At 35.0% G+C, this 9,225-nt stretch overlaps 1 protein-coding gene across 2 annotated transcripts in view; it reads left to right on the forward strand.

Annotated features, from left to right (window-relative positions):
• The window catches only part of PRR16 (proline rich 16), a 142,463-nt gene extending 134,759 nt beyond the window's left edge, over positions 1 to 7,704 (forward strand). For both annotated transcript variants that reach the window (XM_008923291.3, XM_018085835.2), the window contains one exon: positions 4,728 to 7,704. The gene's annotated coding sequence lies outside the window, so the exon portion shown is untranslated. The remainder of the gene's footprint in view (positions 1 to 4,727) is intronic.
• The last annotated feature ends 1,521 nt before the right edge of the window (positions 7,705 to 9,225 follow it).

The raw sequence follows: 9,225 nt of genomic DNA on the forward strand, positions 1-9,225 counted from the left end.
TTTTGCATTGTAGGTCCCACAAATTACTTCTCTCAAATCTAAACTGTTTGGGACTTGATTGAGACAAGCACCAACCACATCAATTTGGCCAGCAGTTTATAAGTAAGAAGCAGGAGATTTTATGAGTTCATATGTTGATAAGCATGATGCTCCTGACATTCATTGCATGCTTCTGTTAAAATTGATTTCTCACTATAAAAAAATTATTCTACAGTAACTCTCAGAGCCAATATTCTGACAATCTTCATGTTATTGCGCAAACATATAAAGACAGTAAATATCTACAAAGACACTATTTAAGCAGTATGAGTTCAGTTGGAAAATTATATTTAATGAATATTTTCATCATGCACTTTCAGACATAATTTACAGATTTCTATCCAGGATTGACTCTATAGAACTATATATAGGGAGAGCTCTGGAGATATCAAACCTGGCGTGACAAAGAACTTTATAACCGTGTTGAGGAAGGGTTATTAGGAGAGGTTAGCAAGAATTTAATGCATACTGCCAATGTATAAATGAATAATAGTGTGTAAAAAAAAAAGAAAACTTGTAACTTTAGATATTTTTCATGCCATTTACAATCTCTTTCAAAACTTTGAAGGGAAAATTTCCAATAAGCAGTTGGGAATTCTTTTTTGCTCACTGACAAATAAATTATTTATGAATTGAAACAGTAGGATGGGGCAATCACACATAAATAAGTTTTCTGGAGCTTCTGAAGAAAAAAATAGGAATCATTAAAAAGTGTGGTGGTGGATTTGTTAACATTCTGTGTTGCTTAGATTTAGGTGGTTTAGTTTTTTCAGAGAAAGATGTCTCAGCAGGACTATATAACTGAACACAAAAATCAGAGATCATGGTGGGGATTTCTTGGACAAAAGAAACTAGCAAAAAAAACTTTACAAAAACATTCCCTTTGTGTTTAGTAATTCTTACTTCTATTGAGGGGATTAACATTGTGTAATTACTCTTATCTGAAAGGAGTAGAAAGCTTAGGTTAATATAAATAAAATAGTCTATGTCTGAATCTAAAGATTTGTGTATCTTTCAGGTATAAGTAACTGAAACAATGTCATTACTATTTAAACAATATTTAGAAAATATGGGCACTATGTTTAAGTAGACTTATTACTATGTGATTTTGTGTATTTTTTTTCCTTGAGAACTTTTGTTATACTCCTAAATATGTGAGAACTGCGCTCTGACTTCTGGTATGCTTATGACAGATAACAACATGTGTCCAAATTATACTGTCTGGGCGAAAATAGCCCAAATAATGGAGCTTTTATTTAGGCTAATCTTTCAGTGGCTCTTATCAGGCTCTTAAAATGATGTGGAAATTATAGAGCTTAGTATAAATCAAGTAAATCTCATTTTCTCAATTGAATGTAAAGTGCATTTCCTGGTTGTTTTCTCCTTTTTCTTGATAAAAGACACTAGACCTAGCATAGAAAGCTGCATTAAAAGTATTCCTTTCTGTGATCATTGGTAGTCATCACTGCACTCAGCTCATCAGTTCAAAGTTGATAATGTCTTCTGTATAATTTTCTTCGTTTCTTCCAATCATGCCACTGCATATTTTGTTCTTTAAATACTGTAAATTGAAGCTGAGTTTCTCTGTATCTGACAATGGTGTAACCATTCTGTAGCTCTGAGGTGAGAAGATGCTTCCCTTTAGTAGACTTTTCCCTTAATATTTTCCATGCACAGAGTTCTGAATAGCAATTTGTCCAGCGACAGTATGGTCATGGCCATGATGAGAAGGAGGATGTAATTGTAGAGGGGACTAGACTCATTTTCAGTTTTTAAGAAGACAAACAGAACAAAGCAGAAGGGCATAGGTTTTTTTCAGGTAATACATGCAGAGCAGTAAAATAGATTTTTTATTATAGAAGAGTAGTTATCTGGATTTGAATGGGGAAAACAGTAACATTGGTTTCTCTGATTCTCTGATTCTTGGGGCTAAACACTGACGTGGCTGAAGGAAGAAAATGAATAAATGATGCTGCCAAAGTAATGAAAGGGAGAAGGGATGAGTGAACAAAATGGTCTCCTATAAATTGCTAAGGTCAGGGTTTTTTTCACTGTGAGATTATTGACAAGGTATGTTATGTGGTAATGAAGGTATTTTATAATGATGAATTAAGTATAGCAATCTGAATGTATTGACTCTCTATCAAAATAGTACAGACCATAGACTTAAGAACTAGACAGTTCAGGATAGGAATCTGAGATTTTTATTTTTTTTTCAGTGACTGGACTAATTCCTCTTTCTACCTCACTTCTTCATGTGTAAATAATGACTGGCAATTATGGATTTTGGGGGGAAGTAGCAAGAGGAACTGCTTCTGTTTTTAATACAGGCTTTGCAACCTTATGAACTTTTCACCAAGCAAGTCTAATCATAATCTTTTAATTTGAACAAATTCTTTATTAATGTGGAAAGGTGCAAAACATTTTCACAATTTGTACTCTTTAGCACAGACATCATAAACAAAAAAGGATCATCTTTTCTTCTTTGGTAGAACGTTGATGAAATGAGGGAATGAATCAAATTGTGTGGGTTTATGACTTAATGAAAGAAATGCTAGAGAAACTCAGGTATACTTGATATACCACTTGCTGGTTTTGTGGGGAATCATCCTGATTTTGTTTGAGATAAGAGTTCATTTTCTTCCGAGTAGCTGGTACAGTGCTGTGTTTTTGATTTAGTATGAGAATAATGTTTATTAGCACACTGATGTTCCAGTTGCTGCTTAGTAGTACTTACTCTAAACTCAGGATTTTCAGTTTCCTATGCTTTGCTGGTGAGGAGCTGCACAAGAAGATAGAAGGGAGCATGACCAGGATAGCTGATCTGAACTGACCAAAGGGATATTCCATACCACTGAACATCATGTCCAATATATAAACTGGAGGGAGTTGGGTGGGAGTTGCTGGTCACAGCTTGAGGACAGGCTGGACGTTGGTAAGCAGATGGTGAGCAACTGAATTGCACATCACTTGTCTTTCTTGGGTGTTATTTCTCTCTCTTTTTAATAGGCTCACTTTTGTTGCAGTCGTTGTTTTTGTTATTTTTATTATTATAATAATTATAATATTTTCATTTTATTGGAGTTTATCTTTTTTTCCCCAGTTCTCCTCCCCATCCCACCACAGACTGGGGAGTGAGAGAGCAACTGGTGGTACTTAGTTGCTGATTGGGGTTAAAACACGACAGCATGATATTGAATATGATTATAAATTGCAACCCAGAGGAAAAGAAAAATCATACTGCTTTTCATGTCTACAGCTGCTCAGCATTGTATTGTGCTGTATTCAGAATAAGTTTGAGGAACAATTGTTTTCTGACAAAGACAAAATACTATTTGCATTACCTCTTTTGTCAGTATTGCTATTATTATTTTTATTGTCACATATATGTTTGTTGTACCTTATTCATTCTACTTCTGAGAATTAAGCTGCAGTCAAGGGCAATATTAACTTTTTTTTTTGGAATTTTTCTGAGCTAATAACATACATGAATCATTAGCCCGAATATAGCTGAAGCCTGAAACTGTGAAAGCTGAAAAAGGGTTTTGTGTTTCTAGTGATATGAAGACTGTCCTCAGTTAAAAAGTAAGCTGCTAGCAGATGTTTAGAATATTCATTTTTTTCATTAACAATACAAGTCAAACTCTAAATAGTTGATTAGGAAAAAATTTCCTACCAAGCCAGTGTTATCACTAATTCATTATACTGTGTTTGCTAGACTGTTGGGTTACACTGGGCCACACTAACAATTCTGAGTGTTAACTAAGTTTCCCTTAATATTTGATATTTTGCTTAAGTGGTTGGGAAAAAAAATAAAAAGGATTCACAGCACATCAACTTTAGATTCCTTTTTTTTCTCTGACAGAGTGAAATTCTGTCTTACCCCTTGACAGTCTTTATCAGCTTAAAGCATTTGAGTCAATATCTTATCTTGAGATAAGAGGAAATGCAAATGAAGATGTAGATTCACAAACTAAAATCTTATGGCAAATAAGTGATTTTCCCTCTCCTCACAGATTTACACCTGTGAGTGTAAATCACCAACAGTGGAAGAGGAAGTTCTCACTTTTTTCCTCAGGAGATGTGAATTTAATCATTTTACCCAAATTAGTGCCCTAGCTACCAACAGGTAAGTATTCTAAGGTCTCTGCTTTTGATGCTGCTACTTTGTCTTGCCTAATAAATACAGTTAAGAAAACTCAGCCAGCCAGGGAACCTCAGCATTAGATTGCAGCATTATTCTCCTTCACTGACTCTAAGACTACTTTAGTGTTTACAAATTAAAGCTGTTTCACAGAACTGAATGTGAAAGACCCAAATCAGAATTTTATATAGTATCTTAGTGATTAGGAAATTTACTTGTCAGGTAAGAAACTTGTGCTGAGTTTCACTTTCTATTTAATTTGTGAACAAGTATTAAAGTCCAGATTTCACATGTGGTATAAATAATGTGATTCCAAAGACACCATTGAAGTTAAACCCATTTACCCCAGCAGAGAACCAAGGCTTGTACCTATAATAAAGTACAACTATAAAAGATCAAGTTCAAAATATCATAATTTTTTTTAACTCCTGCTTTCAGTAAAAATGGAATGATCATTCAAAATTATGTTTTCTTTTCTGTTAACTTTGTCTATTTAAAATAACATTTTTATAACTTTTCCCTTGTCTTCTTTTCTTTTTGACAGCACCTTCAGGCATGAAGGAACACCTATATTTGGAGGCACGTCAGTTAATTTGTTGCATATCAGATTCATCATTGTGACTTCTTGCAGGCCAGATCTGAGAAGTAACCAGGAACCTGATCCTTAGTGGAGAATGGAAGAGCCCTTCAAGTGAGAGCACAACTGGTCACTAATGTAATCTGCATTGAGTCATCTTTCTCAGATCTGACAGCTACAAGCTGAGCCCTGGCAAAAGCCACAGCCTTAAATTCCATTCAGCGGGAAAGAAGGATGAGAGAACTAAATGTCTTGCCCCATTGCAGAGACTGCTGTCTCCAAGCCTGACACCTGAGTTTTGTGCTGAGCAACCGGGGTAACAAACAGTGAGGTCTTTTATGAGTACAGCCAGCATCCACAAATATTTCAATATGTAGCCAAAAGGAGAAATGAAGCACTTGTGATATCAGAAAATGAATACATTTACTATAACAGAGGAGTGTTGCTGTCTGTGGGGAAAGAAGACCTCTGTCATCCCTTGTACATATTCAAAGCCATACAGGAACAGGGCATCAGTGAAGTTAAATCACTTAGAAGGATGCTGTTTCCTGTCCTCCACCCAACTTTGAGGAAGTTCCGCTGTTATAGATTGCATCGCAATGCACTTCTAGTATTTGCACTGTCACTTCCATTCAGGGTAACGATGTGTGCCACCATTTGCACAGATGGCCCCAGGAGATTTTTGACCACAAACTATACTTTGCCGGGGCTCCAAAAGGAATTAAAAAGTTAGAACTGAAGAAAGACATTTATGCTCTCTTTCACTATGGGGATCTCTTCACAGAAAGGACTATGGTCCTTTCTTGGGATTAAATAAATACATGCATATACATACATATATATATATGTATATATATGAAGCATCAACATGATAAGGTGTATTTAAAAAGGGGATATAATCTTTTTTAATAGTATCCATTTTTTTTTATCATATTAGCAACCAAGAAATTTAGTCTATTGAATTATACATCCAAAATGTTCCTATCGAACATTGACATTTTAGTCCCAGTTACTGTTAAAGAAGTCATTTGTAATACGTACTTGACATTAAATTTTTCTAGCCATTTGTCTATACTTCATGGAGAAATCTAACAGACAAGCAGCGTTTTCAGTTTATTTTTCTAAATAAATATGTTGTTTGTATTATTTGCAGTCACTCATTTTGGCTGGTTTTCATTATCTCCAAAAGTGATTTAAAGACAGAACCAAAACACAGAAATTGTTTGTTCTTGTTAAGCTGTAATGATTTGCTGAATGAAAGCTTTAATATAAATACTGTAATTTGTAAAATGATGAAGTATATTTATATAGGCAAGTATGTATGGAAAAAAAAGGAGGTATTTTAACTCTTAATTTCAGAACATAGTTTATTTTAATAACCACAGGAAGAAATTAAATATATAATGGTTAGGGGGTTTTTTATAATCAGTGGATTTTAGTAAGTGAAGATTTGGATGTTTAAGAATGACATGAATGTAGTCTAATAATGGTGGTTTCCCAAATTATACAGAGACCTTTTGTCAGCTGTCTCATTTTATTCAAAAACTGGTTTAGTTTTGGGGGGAGTTGGCGGTTTTTTAGGGTGCGTGTGTGTTAGCATTTTTGTTTGGTTTTTTGTTTGTATTAGCATACTGACAAGACCATGAAGTCGATACTATTTGATAGTAATTTGAAAAGCTACAGAATAAGAGGTTGTTCCTTAGGATGATCTACACTTTACAGTTAAGAACAGTCATTGTTATCCATCTAATGCTGTGGTTTGTTGTACAGTTATTGAACATTTCAATGCTAGAGCTGTTTTGAATAAAACCCTTTTTTTTCGTTTTTTTTCTTAGTCCATTAGCCTGTGTGTAATTTTAAGAGAAAAGTAATGCATTTGGTTCCCAGTTCACTCAAATCGTTCATCTTAAATCCAGTCATATGTATCTGATTTATAAAGCTGAATAGGTTTTTCTTTTATTGCTTCATGGAATCTATTAAGTGCTCACTAACAGAAAAAAATATCTTTCAAAAAAAATTAAATCTGTGGTTAACTTTGTAAAGGGCAAATATCTTAAAAATGTGTTGCTCTGCTCTAATGTACTAACCAGTGTATGCGTGTATGTTTGTGTGTGTGTGCACGCATGCGCACCCTTACCTGCTCATGAATGAAATGCCAGCTCTGCTGAAGTAAGTGCCACAAGTCCTGTTTCTGCAAAAGATGCTCATATTACTGTATTTTTTGGTGAAAGACCTGAGCTCTGTCTTTGCTTGTGACTCTGAAGCCATAAACAGCTTTTGAAGTTTGTCAGGAAATCAGAAAATGAAATAATAAGTTTATATTAGACTCCGTCATTTGGCAAAACTTGGGATGATCTAATGATATGACTCTTTTCTTTTAAAGAAAGTTAGTGGTCAATTTCCATTGGTGCAATGGATAAATGAAACCTTTTTTGTATTTGTTAAAAGAATGATGGTTGTGTTTTGTTCACACACAATTTAGCTTTCCAGTTGACTTACAATCTTGTTACTATGATGTCATTTCTGTGTCATTAGAATACCTTGTTTGGACACACAACTTGCATGGGCTTGGTTTTGCTCCCTCTTCTGATAACCTATACTTTAAAATTGGAAAGTTCGTTCTTTGAAACTAGTATTCAGAGCTGTTTAAGAAAGGGGCAACATTACTGAAGCAGTAAGAAAATTTCAGAATGCTAATTTGAAGACTTCCATTATTGCCTAATGATAAAACTTGGAAAGCTCTTATTTTTGTGAACAAAATGCATTCATTTAAATCTGAAAATCGCCCAATAAAAATCTAGTGAAATAATTTGTTACTACTTGCAAATATTTTTGTGCTATTCTGAGTTCTAGATCAGCTTGTTTGTAAAATTTTTATTGCACAAAACCCACCTGATACAATGTACAGTTTTCTTCAGAAAAATACATGAGATATGAAAAATAATGACCTGGTCCCAGGTATGATTTTATATAATCTCTGTAATGCAAAAATAATGCACATATACCAGCACGTAGGCCTAATTTAAGTGACAAATGTAGTTGGAAGATAACACTGCAAACCATAGTTCTGATCAGTCACACGTTGTTTGGAGCTCTGCTTAACTGGGACTTCATGCTGGAAGTGTGTGCACATGTATGTGCACACACATGCACTGTTATGTATCATGTTTTATTCTACTACTAGTGACACTGGGATAAATCCAGATTGCGTGATTTTTGTAGATTTAAATTAAATCTTTAGGTGAGTATTTAATATTGGATATAAATTGAGCTGATGTCTGTATACTATGCAGATACTCACCTGAGATAACACCTCGACACAAGATTTCAGAAATTGTTGACAAATAATTAGCACTGAAATGCTTTTTCATAAAGTTTAAAACCAGAGCAGACAATTAGATTATCTCATTAAACAATAAAAAATTTGTTTTGTTTCCCTCGTCTTAGTCTAAGCATATTGACAAGACCAGCAGAACTTTTTCAACTAATATGATGTTATGATGACTGGTTGGTCCTTTTGTAGGTTTATGTGTGTTTTGTGTATAAGAAGCACATGAAGGTGTGGTTCTAGAGTAATAGTGCATTATTTCATCACCTGGCATCTGAAAAGGCACCTGAAGCAGCCAATAGGCTTGAAATGCTCAGATGCGCAAAGAAAAATGCTGACAGTTCTGGATGTGTCTACAAGACATACTTTCAGCACTTGAATTTTTTTAAAAGACAAGGACCACCATCATTCATGAAAAGAATACAGACGTGTTAAAATAGCTATTTTGTAAAATGGAAGCAAAAGGTTACAAAAATCTGGTGATCCCCAGAATGTTATAAAAGTGTCCCTTTCCCGACTCAAACGATCACCCCAAGTGTCACATGGCATGAATATTCCCAAGGGACAGATTTTTTTTCTGCGATCTGTGGTGTGCTGGGTCCACAGCAAGGCAATGATGCTGTAAATTATACCTGACCACGGGATAAGTGGTAGGCTGCTGTCTGAGGAGGGGTGGAAGAAGGACAGCCATTGCTCTGCTCTGGAGCTCCCACTGAAGGTAGGAGGCTGTTACTGAGGCTGGATCTTACAGAGAAAATTAGTTGAACAGAGTGACTCATACATTATGGTAAAATTCCTTAGAGGACTGCTGAGACTAAATTAATGATTTTCATGGGCTGGATAGTTGAAGATCCCATAAGAGAAGAAGTAAAAGCCAGGTGGATGTGGTTCAAATTACTTCAGCTGAATCTCTCTCTAGATTCAATATCCTTGCAGGGCTGTAAAGAAGCCAAAAAATCTCCCAACAGTTGGGCTCAACTTGAGAAAGGACAATTATAAGCAGGGACTCCTGTCAGGGAAAACCTGGAAGGAATACTAAGAGAGTTAAGTCATAGCAGATGGCACAGAGACTATTTAAGGTGTTGTATTGAAGGCAGAGAGCAAATACATCCTGCTTAGCAAGAAATGATTGAGAAA

This window comes from Manacus vitellinus, unplaced genomic scaffold, assembly GCF_001715985.3.
Source record: "Manacus vitellinus isolate BGI_N305 unplaced genomic scaffold, ASM171598v3 scaffold_9_pilon, whole genome shotgun sequence".
Taxonomy (NCBI): domain Eukaryota; kingdom Metazoa; phylum Chordata; class Aves; order Passeriformes; family Pipridae; genus Manacus; species Manacus vitellinus.